The sequence below is a fragment of the Sturnira hondurensis genome, unplaced genomic scaffold (genome assembly GCF_014824575.4).
Source record: "Sturnira hondurensis isolate 20B ecotype Veracruz unplaced genomic scaffold, ASM1482457v3 Scaffold0009719, whole genome shotgun sequence".
NCBI classification, from domain to species: Eukaryota; Metazoa; Chordata; class Mammalia; order Chiroptera; family Phyllostomidae; genus Sturnira; species Sturnira hondurensis.
This window is the reverse complement of record NW_028082350.1, coordinates 17306720-17321645: the sequence shown is the minus strand read 5'-3', so window position 1 is coordinate 17321645 and position 14926 is coordinate 17306720.

Genomic DNA, 14926 nt, shown 5'->3' with positions numbered 1-14926 from the left:
CTGCTTTGCAGCAGGTTTCCCGTGGTCCCCACAGGGACTGGGAGAGACAGCCTGTGGCTGGTAATTGAAGGGACAGTCTGGGGCCACGGCCCTCGACCCCGTCTGCCAGCTCGTCTCCGTCCCCTCCTCCCTCCTGACACGAAGGGCAGGCTACCGGTTCCACTGTGAACGCTCCGTGTTTTCTTTCCAAGCCGGTTCCTGCGATCCCGAATGCCGTGCAGGGTCCGAATTTGTTCCGGATACTGCAGTTCCACGTCGAGCAAATCCTGCTGCTCCAAGGGAGTTCAACTCTCAGCCCGGGAGAAAAGGGTAGTTGGGCCCGAGCCCACAGAAGACGAGCAGGACCCTCCTGTACGAAACCCGGTTGACTGGTCGGGAGAAGGATGCAGTGTTGCTTTCATGAAGGAGGTGTAAGGAGTTTGCCTAGAAAACAGGGCAGCCGGCAGGTTTCATGCGGGTGGCACACGGCCCCTGTCCCTGTCGGAATGGGCAGCAGGGCAGAAGCAAACAGCCCTTGCTGCGGCCCAGGAAAACGATTGGACATTTCCTTGAGGGGAGGGACTTGGCCTCGCCCATGCCTTGGTCCTCAGTGTCAGCCTTCTTGCTGGTGGGATGGATGGACACACAGATCCTTGGGTGGACGCCTGGGTGAATGAGGAGCCGAGGGGAAGGAAGGAGGGAAGGGTGCAGGCTCGGGGTACGACGGTGAGCGAGGAAAGCAGCAGGGCAGGGCCAGGCACGTGGGTGTCAGCGGAGAGGGCTGAGTGAACGCTGGTGTTTTTATCACGCGTGTCAGTCCATTTATGCCTATTTCTTGCCCCATACCACAGAGTGCAGAGGACAGCAGTCAGTCGTGTTTGTACCTGGAATGTGGTTTGTCTGACCGAGACCACTCCTGGACCACCAGTCACTCATCAGTGTGAGCTGGTTAGAAAAATATCTATCTGACTGGTGCTGGCTGGCCTGCTGGGGGTGCAGCTGCGGGAGGCAGGGTCTTTTTACCTCCCTGTCGGGGAGCGAGAGTGTCCTGGAGAGGCAGGCAGAGCGGAAGACGTGTGAGCAAGTCTTGTGAGTGCTATGGAAGGGGAGCGTGTGAAACGGCACTAGGGCACTTCGGAGTGCCACCCACGCCATTCTAGGAATTCACACGAGGCTTCGGGGGACGTGACAAGCCAGCCTCATCTCTAAAACACCACAGCAGTGACGCGTGCACTGGCCTGCAGTGCCCTCGGCGTCATGGATGGGACATGAGACAAATTCACACAGACTACCAAGTCCTGTGGGAGAAAAGGGATGGCACAGCTACTCCCTCAAGGGGGGAGAGCCTCGGGGTGGCCTGGCAACTCTCTCAAGGGGAGAGAGCACTGACCCTTGCCCAGACAGGCTTTTACTGTTTTGGTTTTTTTTTTTTTGTGTGTGTGTGCAGAAGTTCAGGTACAACTTATTAATCATGGTCAGGCAGTAAACAGATAACACACAAATAACTATCAGGGTTTCTTCTAAGTCAGGATCTATTAGCTAAAAGGCTGCAAGACTTTGGGAAAACAAACTCATTTTCTGCTCAGGCCTTCATCATTTAACTAAAAGCATTCTAGCAAAGCAGGCTTCACAGGATGGTTAGGAACTCTTTCTTATGCCAGATTTACCCCAGATCCCGCTCTAGCNTTTTTTTTTTTTTTTTGTGTGTGTGCAGAAGTTCAGGTACAACTTATTAATCATGGTCAGGCAGTAAACAGTAGATAACACACAAATAACTATCAGGGTTTCTTCTAAGTCAGGATCTATTAGCTAAAAGGCTGCAAGACTTTGGGAAAACAAACTCATTTTCTGCTCAGGCCTTCATCATTTAACTAAAAGCATTCTAGCAAAGCAGGCTTCACAGGATGGTTAGGGATTCTTTCTTATGCCAGATTTACCCCAGATCCCGCTCTAGCCAGGCAAGAGGCTGCACTGCCTTCCCCATCACAGGTTTTTAGGCTTAAGTGGATCAGAGCCAGGAAGTGCTTCTCCCAGAGGACATGAGGACTGGGCTATGTCAGAATAGCCGGGGGGCGAGGGTCCATCACTCCCTCTTTGTTGCAGCCCCCCAAGTCCTTCCTTGAGGGCCTCCCAAGTGATTGTGTCTGGCTTAGCTTGCCCCCCTCTGAGGGGTCTTACCCGTCTCTGACTAATTGACCAAGCGCTGGGGGCAGGGGATGAAGCAGAAGCAGCGTTTGCTACCAGAGACAAGCTTTATCTCCTCATGGCTCATATTCTGGAGGTTGCTCACTCAGCCTTAGCCATGCGGGGCAGTTACACCTCCTGAAACCAGGCAGAGCGGTTCCCAACATCTCTCCCTCCTGTGTTTTTTAAATCAGTCGTAGCTGTTAGGCCTGTGAAACCTACTGTTTGCTGTTTCTGAATGGGATCACAAGAAAACAACTTCTATATATATCATAAAGCACAAATAAAGATTAAGATAAGGAGGAGCCCAAGAGCTGCCAAGACCCAAGCTCCTGAGTTCAGTCCATTGAAAATGTTACAAATGCAATGGAATGACAAGAGTAACAGGTCTGGTTTGCCGCCGCCCGCGGCAGCAAGGTGGTCGCGAGGTGAGGCAATGGACTTAACTTAATTAAAATAATGGAGAGGTCCAAGTGCTCCTGGCTGGCAAATGGCAAGTTTATTCAGGAAACTGCTGGCTTATATGCAGAACTACAGTGGCCCGAGAACAATGCTGTTTTACAAAAGTTTGTACATTACCGAAGGCTATCAAGAGGGCAAGATGTTCTCACATCCTGAGAACATTAGCCCACAGATAGCAGTGTCCTCAAGATTATCTCTTTCCTGGAACATGACACACATGCCAAGACCTTGTTCTTTCCTTCAAGGCTGAGAAGGAGAAGGTCCGGAAGATGTCAAGATACCCGCCGGCTCCAGGGACCAGAAACCAAGTCCCGCCACCGTTTTCACAGTGGGGGCTCTGTCCGTGATCCCCTGCGGCCTGGCGGGCCCCCACACTGGTTACACTTCAATCTTTGGGAGAATTAGCACAGACTTCAGGGAGTTACTTTGAAGACATGCAGCAAGGGCTTGTGCCTGAACTCAGGGTGAGAGAGTTTTAGCAAAAGCAAGTCACAAAGCAGCCTAGGTACAAAGCAGGCCTGATCAGCCACGGGAGAGCTTCTTTACGGGGGTGGTCTTGTTTGCTGACTAACCCCCTCACTGGTTTCCCACGTGGGTGTTGAACTACGTCTGGAGAAGCGGTTCCCTACATCTCTCTTGTTTTTAGTTAGGACTGCTAGAAGTCCCACAGAGGTTGCTACTTGCTGGTCTCTCACACAACCCTGGGAAAATAACCTGCAAATGCATCGAAGTACACAGAGCATTATTAGAATCAGTAAGCCACCAGCTGCTCCAAAGACCCACATTCTCAGATTAAGTCCATCACACCAAGTTTTGGGGTTCAACCAGCCAACATTGTCACTGAGGGTCTGAAAAACCTCCTGCTTGGTTAGGTGTTGAATGTCCTGCAGCTGCCGATGTAGCTCTAGCTACAATTTACCAATTTGTCCCTTTAAGTTGGTAGAAAAAGTCCCTCTTAGGTGATGTTGGATACCGCTCCAGGAATTCCACTTCAGGGGGATGACACACAGCTTGGAGAAGTCTGGATGGAGAGAGTCCAATGGGTGGAGGTGGGTCATGGCCAGGGAAGCCTTTTCTGTGATATGGCTTCCCCCTCTTCACTGGCAGTTCCAAAGGTCATCCTGGAAAGCAAACACAAGCATACCCTCTTCCCCAAGTTGAGAGGCCTGCAGGGCCCTGCCAAGTTCCATCTCCTAGCGGATCTCTATATAAAACCCGAGGGTAAGGTGGCTTTGATTCTTTGTCTGAAAATGTTTTTTCAACTGGAGCACAGGGCAACTCATCATGATCTAGAAAATTATAGGTAAACATGGCCAACAAAATCAAATTTTCGGGGGGAAGGACTCGTGACCCCCCCCTTTTTGTTTTTTAAGAGATTTTTTAAAGTATGATGAGCCCGTTCTACAATTGCCTGACAAGTTGGATTATCAAGTATTCCTGTTTTATGCTGGATATTCCAACGCTGAAGAAAAACCTGGGTAGAATGGGCCAGGTATCCAGGGCCATTATCAGTTTTAATCTGCTGAGGCCATCCTCAAGCCATGGGCTTGGTTATTTTGGGCAGATTCTCCTGTTAACGCGGATGCATGTAAAGTGCCAATGGGAATATGGACGTATCTGAAGTTTCCAAGGCGAGCGTAAGGAGTGGCATCTGTTTGCCAAATTATTTGAGAACCTAGTCCGTGAGGATTAACTCCTGTAAACGGGGGTCCCTTGCTAAGGCCTTGGCAATCAGGACATTCTTTAATAATCTGAAAAATGGTTACGTGCCAAGGGCCTTTTGTGACTTGACTGTTTCCTCTGGGAGAGTAGCCACTTCTGCCCCAGGGAAATGATCAGTGTTTACAGTGGTTACTGAGTTAAAAATGGTGCTCAGTCTTCCGTGGAGAAGGGCTAGTTCCCCCCAGGAGACGGTACACCGATATTTCATTTTTACAATAAAGGGTCACGGCTCTGGCATAAACATGGAAGATGCTTAATATTTCTTTAACACGTCACACCCCCTATGTCACTTAGATCAAGCTTTAGATTGACAAACTTATGAACACATTCATAACTTTTAGAAACAGTTTTTTCTCCATTGGCAAATACCTTTACTTTTTTGTTAATTCTTACTGATCCCTGCAAGGCGGGAGGTGCTAGGCTCCATACGCCTTGTTCTTAGGACCAAAGCAGTCCCTGGGCCTCCAGAAGGAGGATCAGGGTGGTTAAAAGATACATTTTCTCATTATTTCTCTTCCTGCACTTTCTGCTGTCTGAGGGAAGTGAGATGGTTTTTTTTCTTCTTTAAACAACCAATTGAAATTCTTTCTGAGTAGAATCCTTATGATGTAACAACATTAGAGATCTTATTCTATTGACCGGAGGTTTAGCAAAATATTTTGAAACCGAGCTGTTCCTTTTAAAACAAAAACAAAAGCAAAATTCAAGCAAACCAGTATTTTCAAATTAAATCCTCTCAAAGAGGGAGTGAGACATTAACCTTAGAATCTTATCCCACACCTGGTGTTGTGTCAACTTCTGCCCACCCTTTCCTAAATCACTAAGTCTAAAGACCCCTTAGCAGGGAGGTGTTCAGCAGCCCCAAGAAATTCCTTAACAAATAAATGAACTTTTTCTGAAATTCCTCTCGCTGCAAGCGCGGCAATTACCAAAGCAGTTTCAGTTTTGCTTTCACCCCGCCTGCGCCTTTAAATCCTACTTCCTGCCAGTGCCTTATGCAGGCAGACAGAAAAATCGAAGGGACTGCAAGAAGCGGCTGGAAGGAGACAATGTGCTGATATGCTTGTAGACAGCCCTGTAACTAATTGCAGTTCTTAAAGCTGATGAAGGGGAAGTCTTTGCTCTGTCTCCCAAGCCCAGACCTAGTGGGCAAATGCTTGGGAGAGACAGCAAGGCCCCTGCTTACTAAAGAGGGTCCAGTCGCAAAGCGGTCACAGGAGAGGGTGACCTGGGAAGAAAGCCCCTTTCCTCTGAAATCCAACACACCCTACGACATCCCCGAAAAGCACTCGGGGTCGTTGGCCCCTGCCTGGGCTGACGTGCACGAACTCCCACCAAGTTGGTGTGTTGTCCATGGCGATGGCTCATAGCCTCTGGGTCGAAGCAGGTCCTGAAACCTCAGGTCCCTGTTCCAGGCACCGGCTGATGCATGCACACGCTTGCAGTGTCCCCGGTGTCATGGATGGGACATGAGACAAATTCACACAGACTACCAAGTCCTGTGGAGGAAAAGGGATGGCATGGCTGCTCCCTCAGTGGGGGAGAGCCTCAGAGTGGCCTGGCAAATCTCTCAAGGGGAGAGTGCGCTGACCCTTGCCTAGACAGGCTTTTATCAGGTTTTGGCACAGGAGTTCAGATATAACTTATTAATCATGGTCAGGCAGTAAACAGTGGATAGCACACAAAGAACCATTAGGGCTTCTTCTAAGTCAGGGTCTGTCAGTTAAAAGGCTACAGAACTTTGGGAAAATAAACTCATTTTCGGCTCGGGCCTTTATCATTTAACTAAAAGCATTCTTAGGAAAGCAGGCTTCACAGGATGGTTAGGAACTCTTTCTTATGCCAGATTTACCCCAGATCCCGCTCTAGCCAGGCAAGGGGCAGCACCACCTCCCCCATCACAGGTTTTCAGGCTTAAGTGGATCAGAGCCAGGAAGTGCTTCTCCCAGAGGACATGGGGACTGGGCTATGTCAGAATGGCCAGGGGGCGAGGGTCCATCACTCCCTCTTTGTTGCAGCCCCCCAAGTCCTTCCTTGAGGGCCTCCCAAGTGATCCTGTCTAGCTCAGGTTGCCCCCCTCTGAGGAGTCTTACCCNATTTACCCCAGATCCCGCTCTAGCCAGGCAAGAGGCTGCACTGCCTTCCCCATCACAGGTTTTCAGGCTTAAGTGGATCAGAGCCAGGAAGCGCTTCTCCAGAGGACATGGGGACTGGGCTATGTCAGAATGGCCAGGGGGCGAGGGTCCATCACTCCCTCTTTGTTGCAGCCCCCCAAGTCCTTCCTTGAGGGCCTCCCAAGTGATCCTGTCTAGCTCAGGTTGCCCCCCTCTGAGGAGTCTTACCCATCATGGACTATCAACCACGCTTTGGGGGCAGGGGCTGAAGCAGAGGCAGCGTTTGCTATGAGAGACAAGCTTTGTCTCCTTAGTGGCTTTTATTCCAAAGGTCGCTCACTCAGCCTTAGCCGTGGGGGGCAGTTACACCTCCTGAAACCAGGCAGAGGGGTTCCCAACCCAGGGGGTCGGAGGAGGTGTGGGGCAGGCAGGCCCTCCCTCCCTCCTGTCCAACTAGACACACAGAAACGGCTTCTGGGAGGGGGGCCGCTCTCCTTTTTGTTAAACCTTCCGTGTTTTATAAAAATACTCTCGAGGTCTGGTTGAAAGCACAATGTCCCTGTTGCAGAATAACGAGCGGTGGGAAAAGACGGCATTTCTCTGAACACTTGGCATCAACAAAGTCCTAAGGAAACTTTGAAACTGGACCCTAAGCCTCTTGGCTGTCACCGTTCAGCTCTCGGCTTCCCCTGGCCTCTGGCCAGCTCCCCGGGGGTGGGGGTGGGGGGGTGGAACGAGGAAGCAGGAAACCCACCATCGCCTGCATTAATCCTCGCCGAGGGCCGGTTTCACCCTCACGGGAACACGACACCCCCGTGCAAGACAAGGGCCCCTCCTCTGCACACAGCTCATGGTCCTTTTCATGCCCTAGGACAGTGTTCCTTCTGAAAACAGAAATCAGGAAGGCGCGCCCACACACGATGACCTCACACAGTTTGTTGGACACACTTGAATTTCACTCATCAGATTCCAGAGTCTTCATTCTTACTCCGAGATTTCGAGGGGTTAGATTACACGCTAGGTGGGCTGGGACACTGCTCTGAGAAACTTCCAGTCTGGCCCCTGACCAGGCCCCACGCCGTCTGTCCTTCCCTACTCGCTAGGTGCACCCTCCTCCCCAAAGGTGCCTGTGTCCTGCTCGCTGGGCCCCTTACTCGGGCACTGAAGCCACCTGCAGGACAGTGTGGTGTCCTGTAGACCGAGTGAGCTCGGCAGTGAGAATGGCACCCTGGGAGCTCGGTGCCACCTCGTCAGCAGCACGTCGCTGGGCGAGTTGTTGGTCTCCCTGCCCTGCTTCCTCTTCTGTAAGATGGAGGTCACACTCTTCCCTTACTTACTCAGGTTCTGAAGGCCGAGATAATGGTTTGAAAGTTCCTGGGATGCAGCCGACCCCCGCGAAAGGGAGCTGCAATTGCCACACCCCCCCCGCCCCCCCGCCTTTCCTTCCAGCAGCCTACCTGCTGCAATGACGTCCAGGGAGAGAATCCAGGTGCTCCGTGTCATTCGATGCCTCTCTTCCCAGCCTTGCAGCACCCTGAGCGGTAAGGGTGGCCTGGTCCTAACTGCTGCTGGGTTCTCAGACCCTCCCCAACGGTGAGCTGTGTGCAGGTGCGCAGCAGCTGCCTCCCTTCCCCTGTGACTGTCCACCTGACGCCCTCACCCTCACCCTCACCCGCCGCCCCCCCCCCCCCCCGCCCCGTCTGCCCCCGGGACCGGGCAGAAGCCTCTTTCCGCAGCAGCAGGGAGACCACGGAGCTGTGGGTCCCCCAGGGCCGCCCTGGGTCTCTCATCTGCAGAGCCACCACCTCCCTGGCAAGTTTGTTCTGGGGATGAGAGACGCCGCCAGCAACACGGCATTGAAGGGGGCGCCTTTCCCGGGGCTCGGTGAGTATGTTGCTCCCCACACGTGCCGAGTGCACGGAAGCAAGCTCGCCCGAGAGCATGCGTTGCCCACGCGTTTCCCCCGCAACCCGCGCGGTCCTGCCCCCCTACTCAGACCCACAGACACATTCCACGGGCAGCGCTAATCTTTGGTACCATTTGTATGGATTGAAAGGCATTTTACTTTGTGTTATAAAAGTAATATGGGTTTATGACATTTAAACAACACCAAAGGGCATAAAATAGAGTAAAAAAATTCCCTTGAAATCCCACTCTGTGGAGGTAAACAAACTGCTTCTCTCTAGATTTTTTTTTATGCTTGTGAAAACACACCGAATGCAAATACAGAAACATGGAGACTCATCACAAAACCTGAAATCACATTCTATTGTTCTGCACCCACTGTTTTCTCACTTAACTCGTTTGTGGGTGTGCTCACTCTTATTAGTAACAGGCATTATGTTCTATTTTAAGACCAGCTTAAAATATATTTACCTAGTTTCCAAATGTAAGAGATTCAGGTTTTTTTCATTTTTTAGATTTTTACAAACAATAGCACACGGACCTCGTAATTATATCTTTGCACAGTTACAAAATATATTCGTGTGATACACGTAGCAGATGGGTATTTACTGAGTGTTCTCTACCTAACGGGCACCATTCTGGAAGCCCTTCCCTTCAAGGCACTTGGGAGAGGAAATGTGAAGCTCTGTCTGGGGCTCAGGAGCCGGGGTGGGGGCCGCAAGGAAGGAAGGACGCAGGTGCAGGGCACAGACGGCGCTGTTTCGGACGGGAGGCCAGGGAGGGCTCAACCTGCGTGAAGGGAAAATCGTTCGTTGGCGCCAGGACGAGGGGGATGAGGGGTGAGGTGGAGGGGGCTCGGGGCAAGGCTGGCGAGTGGGGTACTCAGCCCCGTGGGTCCGAGGGCGCTGCCAGTACTGGGGTAACCTGGCAAGTGTTCTTTCTTGTTTGTGGAAAAGGGAAGTGTGACCAGGCAGGGACCCGGACGGAAGCCATGCCGGTGGTCCCCTGTCCCCAGCATTGCCAGGAATTGAGAATCTCACGGATGTGAATATGCCAGGAAGCACCGCGTCTGAGCGATTGGAATAGGATTCTTTCTCACGGCCAGTTCCCCAGCAGCGTCAGTCACGTCGCTAGGAAAGATGGTCCTTGAACAGAAGGGGCAGGTGCAGCCAGAGCGCGCACAGGAGAGAGGGAGAGAACCGGCGGGACTGGGGGGAAGGACACACCCCTGCCCGACGGGGCGGTCACGGAGCATCTGCAGGGCGGCGCGTTCCTGTTTCTGGAACACAGGTAGGAAGGGGGCTCTGATTAACTGCTTGCTGACAACTCCTTTATTTTCAGTCAGTGGCAACACGGGGAAACTACTGCACTGAAGACAGAAACGCAGTGAGAGCCTCAGAGGAGCGTCGCCCCAGACACGGAGCTCAGAGCTCCAGCTTTACCCGCGGCGCTGAAAATGGCAGGGTTTCCTTTCTTTAACAAAACCGAACGATAGTCTGTTATACACACGCTGTGTTCGTTCCTCTGTTAACGGTGACGCAGGTTCTCTCCACACCTTGGCTCTCGAAAATAACGCGGCAGCGAACCCGTCAGTATAGGTGTTTCTTCCACGTGGCGGCTTCGACGTGGCGGCTTCATCTCCGCGGGGCGAGCGCCCAGACCCGGGTTTGCTGGGTCACGTGGTAGTTATATATATTTTTTTATCCTCACCCGAGGACATCTTTTCATTGCTTTTAGAGGGAGAAACATCGATGCACGTGAGAGAACACCGACGGGTTGGTTGCCTGGCGCACAGGCCCGGACAGCGGCTGAACTCCCAGTTGGCACAATTTGCTCTTTTCACTAATATTTTTCGATGAACAGAAATCCTTCATGTAGTATGTTACTATTTTTTCTCAGCATTTTTGTCTTTTTTCCCCAAAAATGTTCTCATGCCCTGATGTTAAAAATATGCTTTTCTACAAATTTGCTAATTGGTTTTCTGTGGACATGAAAGACTTGACTGTACCTGGAACGGCTTCTCGAGCATGTCGTGCTCAGGGGCTTGATTTTATTTAGGTTTTCCCCCATCAGGAGAATATTCTCTAAAACGTCTTTACTGAAAAGTCCCACTTTCCCCCTCTGGTCCACAGTGGCTGTAAACCTTTTGTACCCACAGGGTTCTGTTCCTGACTCTGTTCCATTTTTCGCTTTGTGCATGGCTGTTTCAGTATCTCGATGTCTTCAATAATATGATTTTTCTGGTGAGGCAAGTCCCCTGCCCCACCTTGTTCTTCGTCTCTGGTAAAGTCTTGGCCATTTATTCTTCACTGGTCGCTTTTCCGAAGACATTCTGCGTCAGCCTGTCACGTTGCACAAGCGTGAAAGCAAAGACGAAAAGACGGCTGCACTTTTACAGGAATCACATTAAATCAATAGATTAATTTGGGGAAAAATACCTTCATGTTACTCAATTTGTCTAACACATGAGCGTGGTATACCTGTCCATGTATTTGTCTTCTATGTCCTTCAACATAACTTCATAATTTTTATATGGTTCCTATACACCTTTTCTAAAGTTTATTCCTGGGTACTTTATATTTTTAATATTATTTTAAATAATATCATACTAATTACATTTAGTAGCTATTTGCTAGTGTATAGAAATGTAATTGCTTTTTGTACATTCATTCTGTATTGGCTTTGCTAAACTGTTTTATTAATCCTAATAATTTGTCAGCTGGGTTATGTGAGTTTTCTCTGCAGATGGTCATATTACCTAAGAATGCCGATGCCATTGCTTCTTCCTTCCTAGTCTTCACAGCTTTTATTTCTTTATCTTGCCTTATCATGTTTGAATAATGTAATATCCCTGATTTTGTCAAATCCCTGATTTTGAAGAATGTATTTAGTATTTCTTTATTTGGTATGATGATTGCTGTAGAATTTTGAGACTTTTAATTGGAACTTCTCTTCTGTTGCCAAAATATGTTTAATTATGAATTAATATTGAGTTCCTTAAATGCTTCTCTATATTTTTGAGATTTTTATATGCTTTTTCTCCCTTAAGCTATTTTAGTGGTGAATAACATTAATTGATATTTTTGTTGCTACACCAATCTTGCACTCTGTGCACTAAACCTCCTTAGCTCAAGATGTGTTTCATTTTTTGTGTTGCTGAATTTGTTTTGGTAATTTTTGTACCTATTTTTACAGGTGAGTGAGATTATAATTGCCTTTTTAAAAACTGCTCTTAGGTTCTGATATCATAGTTTTGCCAGTCCCTTGAAATGAACTGAGAACCTTTTTTACTCCGGGATAAATGATTTGTTCCTTGAATATTTGGTAGAACTTACCTGTGTTTGTGGGCCTGTTACTTTTCTTGTGGGAAGATTTTAATCCTGATGTAATTTCTATTTCTCATAGAGTCAGATTTGGTGAATTCTGGAGGGGTGTGAGACCCCCTTCCAAGCACTCCCTGGTCGGTGCTTACATAAGGTCCCATTTTCTTGCTGGATGGTGCCTGGGGACCACCCTCAGCTTTGAACAGGCAGAGTTCTTGGCCGCATGGGCCCAGAGCCGGTTCATAGCATGGCTCTTGGCTTTGTCCCAACCGGTAGGGGAGCCCAGCTGAAGCCCCGAATCTCCCGGCTTCAGCCTCTCACCCCTATGTGGGGCGTCCACCCTGCAGCCCGCGGGCTGTGTGCGGCCCAGGATGGCTATGAATGCAGCCCAACACAACGTCATACATTTACTTAAAACATGATGAGATTTTGTTTTGATTTTGTCAGTGTTTGTGTATTTAATGTGTGGCCCAAGACAGCTCTTCTTCTTCCAGTGTGGCCCAGGGACACCACAAGGCTGGACACCCCGGCTAGATCCTCTTGTAAAGGCAGAGACCCGACGGGTCAGTCCCGACCGCACTCAGCAGGTAGGCGTTACCGTACAGTGGGTCTGTGCACACAGAGGCGGAAATCTGAGGGCCGTCTTTGAATTTTTCCTGCCAGAAGTTCTTCTACCCACCTCTTTAAATAACTCAAGTTGTCTTTTTGTCCTTTTCTTTCTGACTTCTGAAATTAGATGCTTAGTGCATTGGCGTTCTAACGTATTTTCTGAAATCCATGACCATTTCTTCTTCCTGCCACGGGTTAGTGGAAGTGTATTTGAAAAATTTTAAATCTACGGGTTCTTTAAATTAATTTTCCTTTAATCAGTCATTTCTTTTTTTATTACATTGTAGGAGGGAATATTGACTGTATGATGTCAATACTTGGAACTTGGTTTAAATTTTGTCCATTTTCTTATTATAATTCTGTCACTCTGCCCTATATTACTGAGGTCATATTATTTTGTGTGTAACAACTGATAACTGTTGTATGTTCTTGATCGATTATATGAAATGAAGGAACCACAGTGGACGTGAACCTCTCAGTGTTCCTCTCCCCTGCCACTGTCCCCCGTGCCACCCTCTCCAGGTGGCTCTGAGAAAGCGAGACTGTCCCTACGTCCCCATCCCTCAGGACACTCCAAGAGTAGCCGGAAAAGCAAGAGGAGGTTTTTAATGAGCAAATCTGACATTGCCCGTCCATATGTGATTTGTCATTCCTTTTAGGACAAAATCCACATTCTTTCTGGTGGCCCAGGACCCTGGCGCGTGGGCCCTACCTGTCTGCAGGGCAGGCCGCTGTGCTCGGCGCTCAGCCACCTCCTGCCCCTTGGACAAGCGGCTCCTCGCTCGGTCTCCACCAGGCAGAGTCACCTGTGTGGGGTCAGACTCTCCCACCCTGGTGCCTGGCTAGGAGGCTTCCTGTCTCTTAAATGTCACTTCCTCGGAGGAAGGAAGCTTTGCTATTTTCCTTCACTGTCCTTTGTGATATTGAAATGAAGTAATGGCTCGGGTTAAGTATGCACCCAGTGTGTGTCACACTCGCAGTACCTGTAATCTCAGAGAATACCTGCAATCTCACCTCACGGGGGGAGTCCCCTGACCTGGCACGGTGCCTGGAGTGTGGGGGACGCTCAAAAACTGTCGGCTCAACGGACGAACGAACGAACAGCCCTGCGGCCGATCGAGTACTCTCGACCTCAAAGTGGCACCAAAGTCAAGGCTGCAACCCTAGATGTGAACATGTGAACTTGGGTTATCAGCGGGTCCCTAGATGTTTAGTTGCTGCAGAGAACAGGCTGACCTCTAATCGCCCGAGTCCACCGAGGCCCTCATTGGCCATCAGCTGTCACGCTGGAGAGACAGCCTGGGCAGTGAGCCCAGGGAGCCGGTGGTGCCCCTGCTCCTGTCGAAAGCTGCGATCAGCAGCCGAGATGAGGACGTTGACATGGTGGGAATCAGACTGCGGGGAGCGGGAGGGATCGCGCCTGGGGAAGCAGGCAATGCCTCCAAAGGGATGTCACGCAGCAGGTTGGACGGTTGGACTGAAGAGCAAGGTGCGACAGTGAGGCAGTCAGGAGAACACAAAGCACTGGACTCAGGTCCCCACATACAGGTGAACAAACCGAACAGAGGGAGGGACCGGAGTGAGCAGACCGCGTGACCGGCATGGGGGTTTTCATTGAGTGGATGAGTCAGCGGTGGGCGTGCCTGGATTCCACCTTCGTCTCCCTGAAGAGGCGCGGTGTGTCCAGAAGCACTGAGTCACCGAGATGCCCAGTCGCACCACCCTCACCGGGCCGGGGCCAGTTCTGAGGGACGGAGGTCGAAGGAGGTGGTGCAAACCATGTATCGCCAACACCGGCGACAGAACCTCCGATTCTATTTCTCCTCGCCGGTGTGCGCCTGGTTGACTTCCACGGGAGGAAAAAAGCGCAGAGATTCCACTGTCCGTCCACTTTGTGACAGGGCGTGACGTGCAAGCGCTCTCTCGGAAACGTCAGCTCAGAGTAGACACACTGATGGTCCCCGTTCCTCCGGGACGCCGTGTTTGCCACAGCGGGCTTGTCCTCTGTCGGGTGGGAAATAAACTCATCGATTGAAAAACTGGGTTTTCCTAAAGAAATGACAGGTCGCTCTAGAATTTCATACTGCTTATGAGCACAAGGCCATAGCATTGAAAAATTGACGTGTATTTTAAAACAATGGGACTTCCAAAAAGTGGAGTTGGGCTCTTCCTTTAACATGACTACAGGCCAGAGAGGTGAACTTCCTGTGCCTACTTCCTGCCTGGCAGGTGCGCACGGGCGTGCCTCCTTGGAATGCTTCTGGCGGGAATGAAATAAGAAAATATATACCCCCCCCACCCCCCCCGCCCCATGCAGCCGAAAGCAAGCTAACAGGACCCACCCACGGAACTGTGGCCCAGCCAACTGTCACCTTGCAGGACGCAGCGCTGTGGCTGCTGGGAACAGCGGTCAGGGTCCCGGCTAGACAGCCTCAGCCCTGCAGTTAGAGTGGGGTCTCTCCGTTAACTTCGGGTTTCTGAGCGGGAAGGGCATGTTCCTTCCAGTCCCTTCTTTGATCGCCCTCCTGGCGACGGAGAGGAAGTAACACCCGTTTCTGAAAATCACTTGAGTTAGAGTTTCCCAGTAAACCTCAGTTCGGGTAAAAGTTATTGTCGAACAGGAGTTAC